The 8307-nt window shown below is 38.7% G+C and overlaps 1 pseudogene; it reads left to right on the top strand.

Moving 5' to 3' along the window:
* The first annotated feature begins 7969 nt into the window (after positions 1-7969).
* LOC132021025 (U6 spliceosomal RNA) lies at positions 7970-8069 on the top strand (annotated as a pseudogene).
* The last annotated feature ends 238 nt before the right edge of the window (positions 8070-8307 follow it).

Genomic DNA, 8307 nt, shown 5'->3' with positions numbered 1-8307 from the left:
CAGTACCTTCTCTGGCACACTATCGTAACTGCTCATTTAGTCATCATCTTTTAAAAATAAATTTTATTTATTTATTTATTTTTGCCAGACTTTAAACTGCGAGGGCAGGGTTCGTTGCTGCCTTTCTCACCTCTCCAAACAAAGGTGCTTAGAAATGTTCAATGAATGAATGCAGGAATGACTTCCCCCGGTGCCTTCTCAGCAGTGGGGGAGGACGGTGCCCACCAGAGTTGCCATTCTTCCCAGGCTCCTAGAGAATCTCTAGGCCCTTTCCCACCGCAAGGAGCCTGTTCAAGTTCCTGGAGTGGGGGTGGGGATGAGGGTAGGTCTAGGTTAGATGATATTTGAGAAACACCAAGTGGCCCCTTCTGCAAAAAATTAACCAGTAAGGCAGAGTGTAGACACTTTGGCCCTTACCTTTGAGCCTTATGTGGCCCATCCACAGCCAACAATATGAAGTTAGAGGTGGCTGTTGACTTCCCCCTTTATTTGATGGTTTTATTCCTTCAATCTTAGTGTGTGGAGATGGAAAATATAGTTCAGAAGTCAGATCCCTGAGGTTGGAAACCAGTTCCATTGTCCTGGGCACATCTCTTTACTTCCGGGAACCTCAGCTCCGTCATATGTGAAGTGGGGCCAATCTGAGCCCACCTCACATAGCTGCCATGAGAAGTCCAGGAGATAAACCCTGAAACTCTTTTAACATGGTGCCCAGCACATAGCTCATACTATAAATATGGATAGAAATATTGCAGTATTATTATTTTACTAGAGCTAGCAGGAGGCCCTCATATGCTGGGACTCCCTGAACATGTGGCACGCATAGGTTAGGCTCCTATATTGTTTGCACACACACACATGCACACATGTGTGCACACGCACACACACACACACACACACTCATGGACGTGTGTGTACCCGTTGATGAAAGCAATCAGGGTGCTCTGTACTTATTCTAGAAAATGGATTAGTTGCATTAAGGAAAGCAAAGGCATGCTTGTAGGAGTCCATGACCTAATCAGAGAGAAAAAAAAGCAGAAATAGTAATCTATTCCAAGAAAAAAAAATAACAATCTCCTTGGATGCTGGCCCACAGCATTGCAGCTAGTGTCTGCCACGGTGACCATTACTCTCTGCTCTGGCATTCCTTCCTGCTGCTGGGGGATGCTGGACCTGGCAACATATTTTTTACTGAATGAAAAACAAATCAGGGTCCCCAAAAGATGAACACTTCGTGTCTTCCGGGGTGATGTGGACTTTTGGAGACTTCTGACTCTGAAGTCAAATTTCTTAAAATTCCAAGATGAAAGATTTGTTCCATCTGGAAGGGAACTTAAGGAATTCCTCTAGAAGGATCTGAGCTACTCTCAGGCAGGACAGTGGCCCAGGCAGGGCCACAGTGAGACCAGGAATGGGGCCCTTCTCCCGCCCCCAGCCTCCCTGGTGAGATGAACCTCCTCTTTGTGAGCTTGTGAATATCAATGAGGCTAAACCACGTGCAACAGAGCCAGAACTTACAGCAACAGCCAACTTGCAAGTTGGCTCTTAAAGCTTGGCCAAAGGAGCATATAATTCAAACAGTGGGGCTGAGGCTGGCCCCGTGCCTCAGCTAAGAAGGGATGGAAGAAACCTCTGCTCAAATCTCCAAAACCTCTGGCAGGTTGGAGAGGAAAGACCAAGGGAGCAGGCGGGCAGGCGCTGTCATCACTGCCCTGTAAACACTCTCGACCCGGGCCAGCCATCCAGAAGTCAAAATGAAGGGTTCTCCGTCAAAGCATGGCATGAGGAAAGGACCCAGTGCCCAGAAGACGCACTCAGATTTGGCATAAATAAGAGCTTCATGAACATTGAGAAGCAGGGACATTCTTTCATTCCACAAATAATTCCAGGGCAGTCCCTGTAAGTCAGGCTCTCCACTAGGCACTGGGAACAGGATGCAAAAGACGAAACAGATCCTGATCTCAATCGTTTACAGTGGTAGGGATGTGTGTGTGTGTGGTGGTGGGGGGGGACAACTAAAGGGGGTGAAGCAGGAAAGAATTTCAGTGTGCCATGCTGTGCTGGTCCCATGTCTCGGGGTTCATTCCTTTGTAGGAGTTAATGTTCCATAATTTGTCTTTCTGTTCACCTGTCGATGACATTCGGTGTGTTTCCAGTTTGGGACTATTACGAAGAAAGCAGTAATGAATGTTTATGTCTTCACAAGTTGTACCTTTTCATTTCCACAAGAAATGGAATTGTGGGGTTAGATGGTAAGTGTATATTTAACTTCATGAGAAACCAACTGTTTTCCAAAGCGGTGGTACCATTTTGCACTTTTTTTTTTTAAGATTTTATTTATTTATTTGATGGAGATCACAAGTAGGCAGAGAGGCAGGCAGAGAGAGAGAGAGAGAGGAGGAAGCAGGCTCCCAGCTGAGCAGAGAGTCTGATGCGGGACTCGATCCCAGGACCCTGAGACCATAACCCGAGCTAAAGGCAGAGGCTTTAACCCACTGAGCCACCCAGGCGCTCCCATTTTGCATTTCTGTCCTCTGTAGTGTAGTGGCAGCCTACTGTGGTTTTATTTGCATTTCCCTAATGATTAATGATGTGGAGCTTCCCCACCCCCTTCGTGTTCCTTTTTGTTATTAGTGCCTCTGCTTTGGTGAAATGTCTGTTCAAATATTTTACCCATTTTAAAAATCAGATTGCTTTTCCTGTTATTATTTAGGGATATCTTAACAAATTCCGGATACAAGTCCTCATTAGATTTTGCAAATATTTTCTCTCAATATGCGGCTTGCCTTTTCACTTTCTTAACAGTGTTATTTTGAGGAGCAAAAGTTTTAAGTTTCAACATTTCCAATTTATTATTTTTAGTTCATAGTTTGTCTTATGCCCTAAGGCATTTTTCCTAGCCCCAAATCACAAAGATTTTTCTTCTGTTTTGTCCTAGAAGTTTTATGGTTTTAGACTTTTCATTTAAGTTAAGAATACATTTTGAGGTAATTTTCTTAACTAATAGGAGATAAGAGTTGAGGCTCCTTTTTTTTTTTTTTTTGGTCACATGAAAATTAATTTTCCAGAATTATTTGCTGAAGAGACGATCTTTTCCAAATTGATTTCAATCATTTGTTTAAAAGACCATCTTCTCACAGTTGATATATTTTTTAAAGATTTTATTTATTTATTTGAGAGAGAGAGAGCACAAGTGGGGTACAGGACAAAGGGAGAAGTAGGCTTCCCACTGAACAGGGAGCCCAATGTGGGGTTCGATCCCGAGACCCTGGAATCATGACCTAAGCTGAAGGTAGATGCTTAACCAACTGAGCCAACCAGGTGCCCCATAGTTGATATTTTGGTTATTTATGTGTGTGCTTATTTCTAGACTCTCGAGCGAGTTTCATAGATTTCTCTCTCTTTATGCCAATACCACACTGTCTTGATTATTTTAGCTTTATATTAAGATTGTTCTTCTTCAAAATTGTTTTGACTGTTCTAGGTTTTTACATCTGTATCTAAATTTCTACAAAAAAGAAAAATCCTGCTGGACTTTTGACTGCAATTGCATTGAACTGATAGATCAATTTAGGGAGAATTAATATCTTAGCAATATTAAGCCAATTGGACTGTGAACAAAGTATGTCTCATCATTTACTCAGATCTTCATTAATGTATCTCAGCAAAGTCTTGAAAGTTTCAATGTACATACCATGGCAGATTTTGCTGAATTTACCCATAAGTATTTCTTGCTTTCTGATGCCACTATAAATGATATTATTTAAAAATCTTCCATTTCCAAATGTCTGTTGCTAGTCTCTAGAGACACAATTAATTTTGTATGTTGACCATTGTCCTGTGACAAACTGACTTCTTAGCTGACTTCTTAGCTGTAGTTCCTTTTTGACAGTTTCCTTAGGATTTTCTGTGTGAACAAACACAGAGCCAATGGATAATGACAGTTTTATTTCTTCCTTTCCAAAGTATATGGCTTTTATTTTGGTTTCTTGCCTTATATCATTGTCTAGGAACTTCAGTTGAATAGAAATGGTAAGAGTGGTCCTATTAACTTTCCCCCAATTGCAGGGGAAAATAATTCAGTTTTAAATTATGAAGAATGGTGATAACTTTACATTTTTGGTGGATTTCCTCTATCATATTGAGAATATTTCCTTCTTTTTCTAGTTTGCTGAGAGTTGGTTTGATTTTTTTTTTTTAATCATAAATGGGTTTTGAAATCTCTCATAATGTTTTTCTACATCTGTTGAGCTGGTTGATCATATAGCCTCTCCTTTTTAGTCTGTTATTATGATGAATTTCATTTACAATTTTGCATTGTTGAATCAATCTTACAATTCTGGGCTAAACCCCATTTGGTCATGGTAAGTTCTTTCTTAATATTTAACTGGATCTGATTTACTAAAACTTTAATGATTTTATGTCTGCATTCATAAGGCATATTAGTCTGCAATTTTCTATCCTTTTAGTTCCTTTTTTTAGTGTTGGTATTAAGGTAAAACTGGTTTCATAAAATAAATAGGAAAGTTTTCTCTTCTCTACTTTTTTGTGTAGGATTGGTTTTATTTCTTCCTTAAATATTTGGTAGAATTCAATGATAAAGATGTCTGGAACTAATGATTTTTTTATTTTGTTTTTTATTTTGTTTTGTTATGGATTTTGTGGGAAGGTTTATAACCACAACTTCAATATCTTTAATATACATCGAGATCTTAAAATAAATCCACCCCCTCTCTATATATATATAAATTGAGATCTTTGAAGTATTTTTTTTTTTTAAAGATTTTATTTATTTGTCAGAGCGAGTGAGCGCGAGCACAGGCAGACAGAGTGGAAGGCAGAGTCAGACGGAGAAGCAGGCTCCCTGCGGAGCAAGGAGCCCGATGTGGGACTCGATCCCAGGACGCTGGGATCATGACCTGAGCCGAAGGCAGCTGCTTAACCAACTGAGCCACCCAGGCGTCCCAGAAGTATTTTTTCTTGAATGAGCTTTAGTTGTTCAGATTTTCAGGGAATCTTTTCCTTTAATCTAATTTGATGAGTTTATTGACTTGAAGTTATTCATAAATTCCCACATTATCTTTTTAGTATATGTAGAATTGTTCATACCTAATACTGGTGATTGTGTCCTCTATGTTCTTGTTCAGCGTAAGGTAATGATTTATCAGTTGTATTTTCGACAAATCAGCTTTTATTTTTTTTCTCTATTGTTTGTCCATTTATTATCTTACTGATTTCTGATTACTTCTTTTTTTCCACTTCGATTTAAGTTGCTCTTCTCTTTCTAGTTTCTTATGGTGGAATTTTAGATATTTGATTTAAACCTGTTTTCTTTTCAGTATGCCTAGGTGGCTAAGCATCTGCCTTTGGCTCAGCTCATGATCTTAGGTTTCTGGGTTCAAACCCTGCTTAGCAGGGAGTCTGTTTCTCCCTCTGCCTCTCCCCTTGCTCATGAACTCTCTCTCTTAAATAAGTAAGTACATAAAAGAAATAAAATCTTTGGGGCTCCTGGGTGGCTCAGTGGGTTAAAGCCTCTGCCTTCAGCTCAGGTCATGATCCCAGGGTCCTGGGATGGAGCCCTGCATCGGGCTCTCTGCTCAGCAGGGAGCTTGCTTCCTCCTCTCTCTCTGCCTGCTTCTCTGCCTACTTGTGATCTCTGTCTGTCAAATAAATAAATAAAATCTTTAAAAAAAAATAAATAGAATCTTAAAAAAAAACCTGTTTGCTTTCCAACATAAGTATTGAAAGTAATAAGTTTCCTTTATAACACTGCTTTGAGTTCACCCCGCTTTTATAGTTGCTGCTTTTATTTTCATTTAGTTAAAAGTATTTTCTAATTTCACTTGACCTATGTGTTATTAAGAAGTATGTTTTTTAATTTGTAAACATTGGAGTGTTTGCACATATCTTTCTATTATTGATATCTAGTTAATTCTTTTGTGGTCAAAGAATATACTATGAATGAATTATTTCAATGCTTTAAAATTTATTGAGACTTGTTTTACAGCCCCAAATACGGCCTAACTTGATAAATGGTCCATGTACACTTGAAAATAGTGTTTATTCTGCTGTTGTTAGGTGGAGTGTTGTATAAATGCCAATTAATTTAATTTGGTTGATCTGTTATTCAAGTTTTCTGCATTCTTATTAATTTTCTGTCTGCATATTTTAACAATTAGTAGGAGAGGACTGTTGAAATCCTCACTTATAATTTTGTGTATTTCTTCTACTTCCATCAGTTTTTGCCTCATGTGTTTTAAAACTCTATAACACTATGATGTCTTCTTGATGAACTGGTCCTTTATTATTATGGTCCTGTGGACAGAAACCTACTTTGTCCAATATTAATAGAGCCAATTCCCTTTCTTCTGCCTATTGCTGGCATGGCATATATATTTACCTATCCTTTTATTCTTTTTTGTAAATTATTTGGATAATCTTTTTGCCCTTTTATTTTTAACCTGCCATGTCTTTATAATTAAAGTTGGCTTTTTGCAGACAGCATATAGTTCTTGTGGACAGCATATCTTGCTTTTTTCTTTTCTTTTCTTTTCTTTTTAAGATTTGTTATTTATTTCACAGAGAGAGAGAGAGAGAGAGAGATCACAAGTAGGCAGAGAAGCAGGAAGAGAGAGAGAAGGGGAAGCAGGCTCCCTGCTGAGCAGAGAGCCTGATGTGGGGCTCGATCCCAGGACCCTGAGATCATGACCTGAGCCGAAGGCAGAGGCTTTAACCCGCTGAGCCACCCAGGTGCCCCATCATGCTTTTTTCTTATCCAACCTGATTATCCATGTTTTTCAATGGAGTGGGTTTTTAAAAATTTGACTTATAGTTGATATATAACATTATATCAGTTCTAGGCATACAATATGATGATTTGATATACATAATAATGGAGTATTTAGATTACTCACATTCACTGTAATTATTGATACATTGGCATTTCAGTATTTGTTTTCCATTGATCCCAATATACTCTTTTTTCCATTTTGTCTTTGTTTCTTAATCTTTTTGAAGATTTATTTATTTATTTTAGAGAGAGTACATGCACATGGGGAGAGGCAGAGCGAGAGAGACAGAGAGGGGAAGCAGACTCTCTGCTGGGTAGGGAGCCTGACGTGGGGCTCAATCTCAGGTCCCTGAGATCATGCCCTGAACCAAAACCAAGAGTCAGATGCTTAACCGACTGAGCCATGCAGGCGCCCCTCTTCGTTTCTTTATTCATTTGTGTTACTCTCATCTTTTCATGATTCCATTTTACCTCCACTATTGGCTTACTAGCTATGTCTCCTTTAAAGATGATTTTTGGTGGGTTGCTCTAGGATTTACAATATCTGACAAATCATAACCAATCACCGTCGGCCTTTATTTTCATTTTTTTGAAAAGATTTTATTTTTAAGTAATTTCTACGTCCAACATAGGGCTCGAACTTTCAATCCTGAGATCAAGAAGACTCGCATGTTCCCCTACGGAGCCCCAGCCAGGCACCCCCATGGTCTCCCTTTAAATAATCTTATATCATTTCATGTGACATGTAAGAACAAGACACTTAACTCAGTACTTAAAACCGTATACTTCCATTTTCCTCCTCTAGTCCTTGGTGGAATTGTTGTTATACAGCTTGCTGGCACATATGTTATAAACCGCACACACTTTGTTATGTTTGCTTTAAATAGTCACATATCTTCTAAAGAAATTAAGTAGGAGAAAGAATGTTTTTGTTTTTATCCACATATTTACTCTCCCTGGTGTTCTTTATTCCTTTGTGTGGAATAAAATTTGCATCTGTTATAATTTTTTTCTCTGCCTGAAAAGTTCCTTTAAAATTCCTGCCGTCTTCTAGTCACACATTTTTTGGTCTACAAGGAAGAGCCATTTATCACCTTTATTTTTTTTTCTTTTTCTTCCTCTGCACAGTATGCTTACATTTATAATGTTGGAACCTGCACATTTAAAAACACATAGAGGGCTTGGTTTGGCAGCACACAGAGTTGGAACGACACAGGGATAGCTTGGCATGGTCTCTGCCCAAGGATGACATGCAAATTTAGAAGGATTCCAGCCTTTTGTACTGAATGCAATACACTTAAAAAGAGTTGACATAGTAAATTTTGTGTTATGTGTGTTATATACCACATTAAAAAAAAAAAAAAAAAAGGCATAGAAATGGGTCTAGAGGGGTACCTGTCCGGCTCAGTCGGTAAAGCCTGCAACTCTTGATCCTGGGATTTTAAGTTCAAGCCCCACGTTGGGTATAGAGATTACTCAAAAATAAAATCTTAAAAAAAAAAAAGAAAAAGAAATGG

The sequence above is a fragment of the Mustela nigripes genome, chromosome 6 (genome assembly GCF_022355385.1).
Source record: "Mustela nigripes isolate SB6536 chromosome 6, MUSNIG.SB6536, whole genome shotgun sequence".
Lineage (NCBI taxonomy): Eukaryota > Metazoa > Chordata > Mammalia > Carnivora > Mustelidae > Mustela > Mustela nigripes.
Note: the sequence above shows the minus strand (reverse complement) of the source record. Positions and strands in the feature narration are given on the sequence as shown.